At 37.3% G+C, this 14,165-nt stretch overlaps 1 non-coding gene across 1 annotated transcript; it reads right to left on the reverse strand.

The window, feature by feature from the left end:
* Positions 1-11,028: 11,028 nt before the first annotated feature.
* LOC112133207 (U6 spliceosomal RNA) lies at positions 11,029-11,135 on the reverse strand. The gene has a single exon (XR_002914893.1). It is a non-coding gene; the product is annotated as a U6 spliceosomal RNA (small nuclear RNA).
* Between the last annotated feature and the right edge of the window lie 3,030 nt (positions 11,136-14,165).

Consider the following 14,165-nt stretch of genomic DNA (forward strand, 5'->3'; position numbering starts at 1 on the left):
TCCTTTTGCCACTGTCTTTCAGGGATGTCCCAGAAAGGGCCTGTAGTGCTGCAGCTGTCCAATTTCTGGTTATGCCTGCATATTCGTGCAGAACCATCTGTGAAACAGGCCCTAGCCTTCTCTTCTTTTGTCAGCTGATCATAGGGAACTCCCCATGAGGCAACTGGTGCAGGCTTGAGGAGAGAAGGCAGAGTGATTGGAGTGGAGACTATGGGCATTTGAGCCACTTTCTTATGTAACTTACTTGTGCCCTCAGGAACTGCTCGAGGCTGATCATGTATTTACCACTTCCATTTGATAAAGGAATGCTGCTGTATACACCTACTTTATGGCTAGACAGTTCAGAAAGCACTCAGTTCATGATAGGCAGTTCAGGTCGCATGGTGACTTGATGACCCATCGTCAAATGTTCAGTTTCTACCACAGCCCAGTAACAGGCCAAGGGCTGTGTTTCAAAAGGAGAGTTATTATTGCAGAAGATGGCAGGGCCTTGCTCCAAAATTCTAAAGGACTCCACTGTGATTCAACTACGGGGTCCTACCAAACAGCATCCCTACCTGCCACTGACACCTCAAGCACCATTGGATCTACTTAGTCATATGGTCCAAGTTGCAGAGAAACTTGAACAGTAACCTGGATCTGTTGCAGAGTCTTCTATTCTGGACCCAACTCAAAACTGGCAGCCTTTAGGGTCACTGGATAAATGTGCCAGAGTTACAGACCCAAATGAGGATTGTGTTTCCTCCAAAATCTAAATAGGCTCACTAGACGTTATGCATCTTTTTTTTTCTTTTTTTGAGATGGAGTCTCACTCTGTCACCCAGGCTGGAGTGCATTGGCATGGTCTCAGCTCACTGCAACCTCCGCCTTCCAGGTTCAAGTGATTCTTCTGCCTCAGCCTCCTGAGTAGCTGGGACTACTGGTGTGTGCCACCACACCTGGCTAATTTTTGTGGTTTTTTTTTTTTTTTTTTTTTAAGTAGAGACAGGGTTTCACTGTGTTGGCCAGGCTGGTCTCAATAGCCTAACCTCATGATCTGCCTGCCTCTGCTTCCCAAAGTGCTGGGATTACAGGCATGAGCCACAGCGCCTGGCTAATGTTATGTCTCTTTCTTGGTTGTAGGAGGGGCCAAATGCAGTAACTTATCCTTCACCTTAGAAGGAATATCTTGACAAGCCCCATACCACTGAACCCCGAAACATTTTACTGAGGTAGAAGTTCCATGAATTTTAGTCAGATTTATTGCAGATGTCTCACCGGTAAGTTCAGTGTGTTGCTACCTCTTGCTCACTCAATCCAATCAGCATAATGTCATCAGTGTAACGGACCAGTATGATATCTTGTGGGAGGGAGAAAAGGTCAAGATCTCTGCTAACTAGATTATGACACTAAACTGGAGAGTTGATATACCCCTGAGGTAGGACAGTGAATGTATATTACTGGCTTTGCCAGCTGAAGGCAAATTGCTTCTGGGGGACCTCATGGAGAGGAATGGAGAAAAAATGATTTGCCAAATCAATGGCTGCATACCAGGTGCCAGGAGATGTGTTAATTTGCTCAAGCAATGAAACCACATCTGATACAGCAGCTGCAATAGGAATCATCACTTAGTTAAGCTTACGATAATCCATGGTCAATTTCCAAGATCCATCTGTCTTCTGCACTGACCAAATAGGAGAGTTGAAAGGGATGTGATGGGAAGCACCACCCCGTATCTTTCAAGTCCTCGATGGTGGCACTAATCTCTGCAGTCCCTCTAGAGATGTGATCTTGTTTTTGCCTTACTAGTTTTCTACATAGAGACAGCTCTAATGGCTTTTATTTGACCTTTCCCACGTAATAGCCCTCATCCTACCAGTTAGAGAGCCAATGTGGGGTTCTGCCAGCTGCTAAGTACATCTATGCCAACTCTGCATTCGGCACTGGGGAAATGGCCACAAGATGAGTCCAGGGACCCATTGGACCTACTGTCAGTTGGACCTGAGCTAAAACTCCATTAATTCCCTGACCTCCATAGGCCCCTACTTTAACTGGAGGATCACAGTGACATTTTGGAGTCCCTGGAATCAACGTCAGCTCATGGTCAGCATCCAGTAGTCCCCAAAAGTCTGATCATTCCCCTTTATCCAATGTAAAGTTACTGTGGTAAAAGGCCAGAGGTCTCCTTGGGGAAGGATGGGAGAAAGAGCACTGCATGAATTATTGGTAGTGCAGTGGGCTCCTTCCTCAAAGAGACACGACCTCCCCTTCATTCAAGGCGTTCTGGGTCTGTAAACTGGCTCGAGTCTGGAAATTGATTGAGGGGCCCAAGATTCTCTGTTTTTATAATTCAAATTAGTATTTTGTCCACTCAGCCTGGAAGTTTTGTACTTATATAATTTAAGTAAGAATGCGGTAAGCTTCCTATCAATTTCACTTCTAGAAACACCATTATTAATTAGCCAATGCCAGAGCTGTGCATGAGTCAGACTATTCTGATTGCTGCTTTGCCTCTGCTGTCCATTATGGTAGGATTGCCCACTTTGCCTTTGAGGGTCGAGTGCCACCACTTGGCCCCTGACACCTTGGAATCCAATTATTCCCCTTACATTTAAATTTCGTAGTTGAGTGACTGCAGTTCCCACTGTAAGAACTGGCATACAGAAAAGAGCCATCACAGAGCTCTTCAAGGATGCAGATGCTGCCCTCTCAAATCTATTTCATAAGATATTGTTGAAGGGTATGTCTTCTGGACCCTCCCAGCTAGGATGAGTAAGTCCAAAGTAAGTAATCCACTCCAGCATCCAAATCTCCCTAAGCCTTTGGATCCCTTCCTATGCATTAAACCAATGGAGGTCAGGCATTTCCAGCTCACTCACAGTGAAGTGAGCTTTTAATCCATATTCGAGCTAACCAAGCAAATAAACTATTATAACCTTTAACAAACCGTAACATTTAATGCAGAGTCCCTACTTAGTGGGGCCATATCAATAAATTCAGCCTGATCCAACTTTATGTTCCTTCCGCCATTATCCCACACCCTTAATATCCATTCTAATGCCTGCCCTCCAGATTTCTGCTTATATAAATTAGTAAACTCAAACATTCTTTTGGAGTATAGTGCACCTCCTTGTGGGACACACTCTGAGCCTTACCTCTAGTGGCCTGCTGGGACTTGAGTCTAGTTATAGGTCTAGAAGCAGACAGAGGTGTTGGGGGTGGTTCCTGAGGAGATTCGGCATTGTCTTGCCTATCAAGTGCCTCAGGGGAGGCCATCACTGTTGCCCTAGGCAGTGCATGGTTAATCTCCTCAGACAAAGGTGGGAAAGCTGATGGCAGCATGGGTGATGAAGGCGATGTTCTACCACTGGGTGTGGGGAGGCTGTTTCCTCTGGCAAAAAAGGCTCATCAGAATTTAGGACCTTGGTGCCCCCAGCCTCATCAGGGTCCTCTCACAGGGCCCCATTCCAGGTTGCAGGGTCCCATTCTTTTCCAATCAATACTCTCACTTTAACAATGGACACATTGCGAAGCTATACATACATCTTTTGCTGCAGGTCAGCCACTTGCTCAATAAGAGCTGTGTCTGATTTTCCACAATTTCAGCCCTTTCTCTACAGGAGATAAGACTCTTACTCGGGGCAGTCTTAGAAGATTTGAGGCTCAGTATGTGCTTCTGGAGCTGAAAAACAGAATCTCTAAGTTCATCATTTTCTTTCATCCTTTTGTCCACTGAACTTAGGAGCAACCAAACTACTTGATTATATTCCTTGATTCTCTACATATGGTCAAAGGTATGTATAAAGTTGCTAAACTCCTTGCCTCTCGTGAGCGGTGAATCAGGAGTATCAAATGCATTTATTTTGCATAACTTTCTAACCAGTTCACCCCAAGAACTATCAGTGTTCTCCATACTATTAGAAGTAGAGTCCTTAGCATTTTGGGGTCTAATCATATTAAGCAGCCAACTCCAGAAACCCCCAAAACAACTAAAAATCTCCATCCTTAAAATTCTGTTCCTCTAGAACCAATCCTGGCACCAAAATCTATATTAATCGGGGTTCTCTAAAGGGACAGGACTAATAGGATAAATGTATATATGAAAGGAAGTTTATTAAGGAGTATTGATTCACAGGATCACAAGGTGAAGTCCCACAATAGGCTGTCTACAAGTTGAGGAGCAAGGAAGCCAGTCTGAGTCCCAAAACCAGAAAAGAAGGGAAGCTGACAGTGCAGCCTTCAGTCTGTGGCCAAAGGCCCAACAGTCCCTGGCAAACCAATGGTATAGGTCCAAGAGTCCAAAAGCTGAAGAACTTGGAGTCCAATGTTCAAGCGCAGGAAGCATCCAGCATGGGGGAAAGATGGAGGCCAGAAGACTTAGTCAGTCTAATCTTTGCACGGCCTGCTTTTATTCTGGCCATGATGACAGCTGATTTATTAGTTGGTACCCACCCAGATTGAGGGTAGGTCTGCCTTTCCCAGTCCACTGACCCAAACCTTAACCTCCTTTGGCAACATCCTCACACACACACACCCAGGATCAATACTTTGCATTCTTCAATCCAGTCAGTTGACACTCAATATTAAACATCACAACTAAGAAACAAAACAGATGTACTTCACTGGTCCAAAGTTAACATAAGAAAGATGATGACACAGAAAAGCATTAGGTCTATACTCAAGGCTTAGCTGTATTATTTGGGAAACAAACTTGGGATTTCCTTTTATACTCTTTTCTTATACTCTTTCTCCTTAAATGTCTTTCATTTCACAGCATTTTTCTTTTTTAAGTTTAGTTCATTAAGGAAAATTGAATTAGAGAATAGCTCAGCCACAAAGGCTTTGCATTTTGTTAGCTGATGCTGAAATTGATGAGAACTACATATGAATATAATCATGTTTGGATTCACAGCCTGCCCAATGTCAGTGAATCACTCTGTCTCCAGAAGTTGTCCACAGTTCACCCACAACAATAGACCAGTCAACCACTTGGCAATAAATTATATTCAATTCAAGAAATGTTTATTCAGATTACGAGGTAGGAATTATGGCATAAACTTCGCATTATAGGTGACTTCTCTAAAACATATTCTATCTACAGAAATTTTATATCTGTTCTTGAGAGGAGAACTAGCCAGCAGACAATATTCACTTGGACTCTATTCAATGGCTGAGTGTCTTAATAGTATTAACAAAATAAAGACAGATATTATTTTTGCCCTTCTTTAATACAAGCAGCCTTTATTAATGCAATGATTTTATTAATTGAAGTACAGCTTTAATTTTAATTAAAATTTTCCTAATGCTTGTACAAAGAGAGTTGAAATGACTCCATAAGATGACATTATACACGTAGTACAATATGGGCACTAACTGGGTTGAAACAACAGAAAAATTAGAGAGATATATTGAATATTAATGAGCTATGTCTAGATTTTCATTTTACTGCTTTTTCTGTTATTTCCAATGTGGTAAAATATTCCACCTCTTCCTTCTCTGTTATACAAAATATTACCTTAGAACTGCTCTTCTGATTCAATGTCTAAAATCATGAAAGAAAAAAAGTACCTTGAACTCTAATGCTGTTTTTTTAAAAAAATGAGAAGCTTATTTCAGGAGAAGTCATCTTTTAAACATCTTCTGAGTTGAAATCATATAATGTTAGCAGTCCCATATTATCATATAATGTGAATGTGTTATATGTGGTAAATATATTTAATCTTTACCACAATTCCATGAGGTCGATAAGTCAATACTATTACTTACCTATATATGAGGAAATCGAGACACAGAAGGGTGAAATGATTAACTCAAACTTATCTTTTGAGTGAGTGCTGGAGAAGAGATTCAATTCCAGGAAAACTGAGGCCAAAACTCACATGCTTAACAATACACTATGTTACCTTGCAAATAATGTAATCAAACAGAAAGACAAATAATAATAGATACAAGGAGAGAATGAATAGATGATAGAGCTACAATTATATAAATGTTCATTACTTTGTTGTTTATAGCAACACAAAGTTGGAAAAACATAGTCTCACTATAGAGAATTAGTTAAAAATAACATCCACATCAAAGGCCTTCTATACAATTAGTAAAAATGATGATTCAAAAAGATAGTTTTGTTAACATAGTAACATATCCTTCATATATTTCTGCAAGAAAAGTCAAATGTTAAAAAGTTTCAATATGATCTTGTTTTTGTAAATATACATCCTCTTCCCCCCAAAATCCTAAAACCTGCTATTCAAACAACTACCCAAACTGTTTCAAGATCTCTAGATACCCAGATATAAGATTGTTTATTTTCTTTTTGCTTTCTTGATTTTTATTTTTCTGTAGTAATCATGAATAATCATGAGGGAAAACTTCATAAATTCAATTACAAACTATCTTAAAATAATTAAAATAAAAACACTGCCTTTTAATATTTGTGATATTTGGTCAAATCATAATTAACTCAGAAATTAACTTCATACCTTGTAGGTTTTTGAAGAAAATAATTAAGGTCCAAGATCAAATATTATAAGAAAAATAAATTTTGAAAAAAAAATTAATAAGTATTATAAACATGAAAGGAGAAATCAGTATATTTGAAAATAACATATAAAAGTGGCAAAATATAAAGTGTTAAATGCAATATACACCTCTTAGAAAAACCTGATAAAAAATACTCCAATAAAATATTAGAAATTTGAAGGAAAATGTAAAATAAGTAGTATAGATTATGGTGGTTAAGTTTGTGGGCACAGGTGTCAATTATGTGAGGTTGAATTCTAATTTCTATATGTACAACGTATGTCATTTGAGACAGGTTACTTAACCTAGTTTTTCCTCATCTACATAAACAGGGATAACACTAATATGTCTCTAATAGTGTTATTGTGAGGATAAATTGAGATAATATAAATAATATTGTTACTCATGGTAATAGCTTAGAAAATCTTGAAATAATTGATTTTCTAAAAGTAAAATTGATTCAAAAAGAGAAGAAAATATCAAGAAGCCAATTTTCTACTTTTCAAAGATGAACTTATCTTGATAAACCTTTATCCTAGCATTTTTCTCACAATGATGTCTTTCTCCCTTTCTCTAAATTTTAATTTAAACTCCATTTTTAAGCTATCCTTTCAATATTTATGGTAGGCTGAATAATGCCCTCCCCGCAAAATATCCATGCCCTAATTTCCAGAACTTGTGAATAGATTACCTTACATGTCAAAAGGGACTCTTTAGATATGAGTAAGTTTAAGAACACTCAGGTAGAGAGATTATCTTGAAGTAACCAGGTGGACCCAATGTCATCATATGAGCCCTTTAAAGTGGATAACGATTTCCTTTTGGCTTCAGATGGAGATAAGATGATAAAAGACAGGTCAGATAGAAATTTGATACTGCTGTCTTTGAAGTTAGAAGAAGGAAACTCTAGAAAAATAATGTGGACAGCTTGTGGAAACTGGAAAAGGCAAGGGAATAAATTCTCCCCTAGAGCTTCCAAAAAGACATGCAGCCCTACAGACATCTTGATTTTAGCCTGGTGAGAACTGTGTGAGGCTTCAAAGCTATGTAACTATAAGATCATCATTTGAGTTGTTTTAAGCCACTGTGTTGGTGGTAGCTTGTTACAGCAGCAATAGAAAATTAATACAGTATTATATTGTGATATTCAATTACAACCATGTACATGGTCTTGTTCCCCAGCTAATACAGGCTCTCTGAGGTCAGGCAGAGAATTCTACATCTCTGTCTCTAATCTATAGCAACTAGCATGTTGCTTTACATATAGATGGAAGTGCTCAATATTTATTGATTTCTCTGTCCTCTTCCAGTATGATACTCTACAATTTACTTCTCTGTACATCCAGTGAATCTCAAGTAGTCAGGCTCATTTGGATTAATGTAGTTAGATTTTTAGTTATGGGGTTTGGAATTAGCACATGCACCCAAAGGGCAGAATCCCCAAGTCCTTTCAGAAACAGCTACCGTTCGTACAGACTCTGCCATCTGAAATATTAATGCAACAATCATCTTTTATTCTAATCACAAGCATTTCCTCCTAATAACCCATGATTTCACTAGCTGCTTGCTTTAATTACTGTATGGGCACTCATGCACCACAAAGGAAATATGAATTACACATAGACTACACCACTTCCTTCAGAGAAGTGCACTGCTGATTGATGTCAGAGCCATAATCAGATACCATATTGGCTGGGCTCAAAAGATAGACTATTTATAGCAAAACAAATTATACGTATTTAACAGCAAATACGTTCTCTTCAAGGAGAACAGCAAACCACTGCTCAATGAAATAAAAGAGGATACAAACAAATGGAAGAACATTCCATGCTCATGGGTAGGAAGAATCAATATCATGAAAATGGCCATACTGCCCAAGGTAATTTATAGAGTCAATGTTATCGCCATCAAGCTACCAATGACTTTCTTCACAGAATTGGAAAAAACTACTTTAAAGTTCATATAGAACCAAAAAAGAGCCCTCATAACCAAGTCAATCCTAAGCCAAAAAAACAAAGCCTGAGTAGGTGGCAACTAGAAAGAAAAGACAGTCATAAAGCTTTCTGGTGTGCTTATGCAAATTTAAAAAAAGATGTAAATGTACTTTGCACATTAATACTACATATTTTTGAATAAAAATCACATATAATAGTTTTAAATTATTTTCAAGTTGTTTTTAAATTAAACAGTTTGAAGAGAGTTATTACACAGTATTGAACTTGGAATGTAATTCTGAAATAATTTGTTCAGCATTTCAGCCAAAGCAAGAATCCATTCTAATTTTAATATATCGACTTATTGATTTAAGTTATTTGTTATTTGTTTGTCTGTTTGATTTTGACAAAATTCCAAAAGCCTGAAATATGAATGATGCTTAACAGATCAGACTGTGAAGTCAGGAACTGAAGAAGTTCAGAAAATAATCATTGCTTTCCTTTTCAACAAATGTCATTATCAACTACAAGGATGGGAAAGCATAGTGACTAGCCAGGAACATAGCATTAAAGGTGTGGGGAAGGTAATGAGACAGTTGAGAATGTTTGAAGAAGTCAAGAGAGGCATGTTTCACCTCTGTTATTTATTTGCCGTGTGACATATGGAAATCACTTATTCTCTCTTAACCTCAGTTTTGAAGTTAGAAAAAAATGATAACAAAAGTGAAATAATCTTAAAAATTAATTTTATGTCTGTATAAGTGATCTCTCTCAATTGTTTTCTCAGGCAAATTGGTATAGAAGAATTTAGTCTTCATCAAGTTATATTTATTTATATTTATACGTATTATATTATAATATGTATATTTATACATATTTCTTTCTTTTTAAAAATACCTTTAAATTTTATTTTAGATTCAGAGGGTACATGTGCAGCTTTTTTACATGGGTATATTGCATGATGCTGAGGTTGAGGATATGATGCATCCCATCACCCAGATAGTGAGCATAGTACTCAATCGGTAATTTTTCAGTGATTACCACTCACACCTCCCTCTTCCTTCTAGTAGTCTCCAGCATCTGTTGGTGCCATCTTTATATCCATGAGTACCCAATGTTTAGCTTCCATTTATAAGTGAGAATGTGTGGTATTTAGTTTTTTGTTTCTGTGTTAATTTACTTAGGAAAATGGCCTCTAGCTTCATTCATTTTGCTTGCAAAGAACAGGATTTCATTATTTTTTATGGCTGTGTAGTATTTCCTGGTATATATGTACCACATTTCCTTTATCCAATCCACCATGACTCCTTGTCTTTGTTATTGTGAATAGTGCTGCAATGAACATATGTGCATGTCTTTATGGTAGAATAATTTATATTCCTTTGGGTATATACCCAGTAACGAGATTGCTGGGTCAAATGGTAGTTGTATTTGTCCATTTTCATACTTCTGTAAAGAACTGCCTGAGACTTGGTAATTTATAAAGAAAGGAGGTTTAATTGACTCACAGTTCTGCATTGCTGGGGAGGCCTCAAAAAACTTGCAATCAGGGTGGAAGGGGAAGCAGGCATGGAACTTCTTCACATGGCAGCAGGAAGATGGGTGAATAAGCAAAGGGGGAAGAGCCCCTTATAAAGCTATCAGATTGGCTGGGCACAGTGGCTCATGCCTGTATTGCCAGCGCTTTGGGAGGCTGAAGCAGGTGGATCACTTGAGGTAAGGGGTTCAAGATCAGTCTAGTCAACATGGGGAAACTCTATCTCTACTAAAAATACAAAAATTAGCAGGGCGTGGTGCCACATGCCTGTAATCCCAGCTACTCAGGAGGCTGAGGCAGGAGAATTGCTTGAACCTGGAAGGCAGAAACTGCAGTGAGCTGAGATCATGCCACTGCACTCTAACTGGCAACTGAGTGAAACTCCAGAAGAAAAAATTATAATAAACCATCAGATTTTGTGAGAACTCACCCACTATCATGAGAACAGCATGGGAGAAACCACCCCCATGATCCAATCACTTCCCACAAGGTCCTGCCCTTGACATATGGGGATTATGGGGATTACAATTCAAGATGAGATTTGGGTGGGGACACAAAGTTTAACCATATCAGTAGTTCTGCTTGAAATTCTTTGAGAAATTTCCAAACTGCTTTCCACAGTAGCTGAAATAATTTACATTCCTACCAACAGTATATAAGCATTCTCTTTTCTTAGCAACCTCACCAGCAACTATTGTTTCTTGGCTTTTCAGTAATAATCCTTTTGATTGGTGTGAGGTGGTGTCTAATTTTGGTTTTGATTTGCATTTTTCTGATGGTTAGTGATGTTTAGCATTTTTTTATGTTTATTGTGTGTCTGTCCATGTTTTTTGGCCATTTTTAATGAGGTTATTTGTTTTTTGTTTATTTGTTTAAGTTTCTTATAGATTCTCGCTATTAGATCTTTGTTAAATTCATAGTTTTTTAAATATTTTCTCCCATTCGTAAGTTGTCTGTTTACTTTGTTGATAATTTCTTTTGCTCTGCAGAAGTTAAGTTTAATTAGGTCTCACTTGCCTCACTTTTTGTTTTTGCTGCCATTGCTTTGAGGACTTAAAAAACATGAAATGCCTCATGAATTTGCTTGTCATCCTTGGAGAGGGGCCACGCTAATCTTCCCTGTATTATTCCAATTTCAGTATATGTGTTGCCAAAGTGAGCATTTATTTCTGAATTATTAACATATTTTTGCAGAAATTATGGTAAGAGTCTAAGTTTCTTTTCAAAGAAACAATTTTAAAATCAACATTTAGAAATCCTAAATGTAATATTTTGAAAATGTTTCAGAATTATATTAGTGAAAATAAGTCTTTGCAATTAATTATTGAGTTTTTAAATAATATGAAAAGCTAATTTATTGTGAGTAAAGGAGGTTCCACTTAAAAACAATCCATAAAATTTAAATTGGTAATAACAGTTACAGTATATTTAAGACATTTAGAATATTAGCTGTCTTAAAAATTGGTCAAAACTTCATCAAAATTTTTTTCATAACGGTACATCCATTTGTTTATTTCCATATTCTTGCTGAGAAGAATTAGAAAAATCTGGAACAAAAAACAAATCTGTTTTGTGATACCAAAGAACTCTCAAGGCAGAGAGTAATTACAAGCCAAGGTCTAGGAGAGAAGGGAAGACTATGGAAGGAAATTGTGAAGTTGAGGCCGTATTATTCCTAAAGGCAAATGCCAATTACACAGACTACTGAGAAGCTGAGAAGCCAAACAAAGCATTTGACAGATTCATGTACAGCAAAGTCAAAAACTGTAGTCCAGCACCCACTAAGAATCAGAGGCTGTGGTAAACATCCTAGTTTCGGATTCAGGACCAAAAAGTACTTTATCTTTAGAATAAGAAGGAAAAGAAAATACAGCATTGGACATTAAAATTTAAAAGAATGGGCAGGGCACGGTGGCTCACGCCTGTAATCCCAGCACTTTGGGAAGCCAAGGCGGGTGGATCACAAGGTCAGGAGATCCAGACCATCCTGGCTAACACGGTGAAACCGTGTCTCTACTAAAAATACAAAAAATTAGCCGGGCGCCTGTAGTCCCAGCTACTCGGGAGGCTGAGGCAGGAGAATGTCTTGAACCCCGGAGGTGGAGCTTGCAGTGAGCCGAGATCGCGCCACTGCACTCTAGCCTGGGCGACAGAGCGAAACTCTGTCTCAAAAACAAAGAAACAAACAAAACTGAAAAGAATGTAGAAGAAAGATAGTAATAAAGATAGGAAGATAAATTCATAAAATGGAAAATAAAAATACAATGGAGATGTGTCTACAACGCCAAAACTAAGGTTCTTTGAAAAGATAAATATGCTGTTAAATCTCTAGTGAGATTTATCAAGACAAATAGAGACAACACAAAAAATATTAAGAATAAAAATGATGCAACACTATAGATTCTATAGACACTTAAAAGGCCAAAAGATGATACTAGTAAAAATGAATTGGAAAATGTAGGTGAAATTAACATATTCGTGTATGAAATTACCATAATATGCAAAAAAAGAAAAATCTGAGTAGTCCCCTAACTACTAAAAAATAAAAGTCAAATCTATAATTTAAAACTCTTCTGCAAAGACAACTCCAGGTCCAGATAGTTTTACCAGAAAATTCTATCAAATGTTTTAGAAGTAATACACATTGATTTATATACATAAATTCTCCCAGAGAATAGAAGAAAAGAAAATAACTATCAACTTATTTAATGAATCCATCATAATGTTAATCTAAAACAAGACAAGAACGTGAAAAGTAAGAAAGAGAATAAATGTCATGAATTCTAAGTAAGAAGTTAGCAAAAAAATGAGAGAATGGAAAGAATGAAAGGGCTGCTATATTGTTGGAGAAAATATTTGCCACAGAATAAATGATAGAGAACTTCTATAAATCAAGAAGAAAATTTCAGACACCTCAATAAAAATAATAGAAGAGTGACTTGATTTTCAAAATGGGAAATAAGCATTATAACATCAATAAGAGAAATACTACTGAAACAATAATGGAAACCACTACACGTAAACCAGAATTGTTGACAATATCAACTTCTGCTTTGGGAAAGAACACATTAGCTGGTATTGGACTCAGCCTGTTGATGTAAATAACTATACAACTGCACATAATATATAAGGCTTCTGTTTTCAGACACTGGGTAACAGGCAACAGCAGAGACAGACCCTTGAGAGAAGGAAAACACATGGTATGAGTTCCATGTTATCCTCAGTTTTGTCCTGGGACACTTTCCAGAATCTGGCACACAGAAAAGAAGCACCATGAAGATTGGCAGTTTTTCTGGGCAGTGGAGGTAGGGCTTCCAGTTTGGAGATGTTAAAGCAACCAGAATTTGCAGGGCAGAGTGCAGAATAGGAAGAAGCCCCGGAAAGGGATAAGCAGAAATCCACAAAGAGTAAGTTATCCTTGGGTTCTAGCTGAGGTGTGGGTTGTGTATACTCAGAGGGTAGAAACCATGAGGTATAGCAGAAAGCAACTGTTAGAGCATCTGAAAGCCAAACAGAGGTTTAAAAAGGTCATGTAGTGTCTGAAAACATTGGAGTTCACAATGCCTGGAAACACTGGAGTTCTACTCAACCCAGAGTGAAAGTCTGCACTGAGCACCTTGGACGTGCAGTTGAACCTCAAAAATGTCATGATTTAGGTGAAAGAGCCATATCCTAGAATTAAAGCCACAATTTAGAATTATGTTTACCCTAATAAAACCTAAAATCAAGCCAAACAGGATCAAGAGAATTTAGCTGATTGTCATACAAAACTCAAAAATCTTTAAAATAACACAATATAACATAGACTTCTTAAAATGTATCAACAATGTCCATCACACAATCAAAATTTTTGAACTTGTAAAAAAAATCAGATGTTAAACTCCTTGATACTGCCTATAGCTCAGCGAGACTGTTCATTTTTTTAAATCAGTTTTCTCCTTATGCTTCAGTGTGAATTATTTATTTTCAAATTTACTTAATTTTCTTCTCTTATAAATAATGTACTGTCAAATTTAACATGAAATAACTTTTTATTTATATTTTCACATTTTTATTTATTCATATTTTTTATTTCCATGTCTTACATTTGGTTCTATTTTACTTTCCTTATTGCTTCTGAAATTCCCCAGAAAGAAAGGGACCCACATCTGGTGAGGGTCTTTGTGTTGACAAATCCCATGGCAGAAAGTCAA

This window comes from Pongo abelii, chromosome 3 (assembly GCF_028885655.2).
Source record: "Pongo abelii isolate AG06213 chromosome 3, NHGRI_mPonAbe1-v2.0_pri, whole genome shotgun sequence".
Taxonomy (NCBI): Eukaryota; Metazoa; Chordata; class Mammalia; order Primates; family Hominidae; genus Pongo; species Pongo abelii.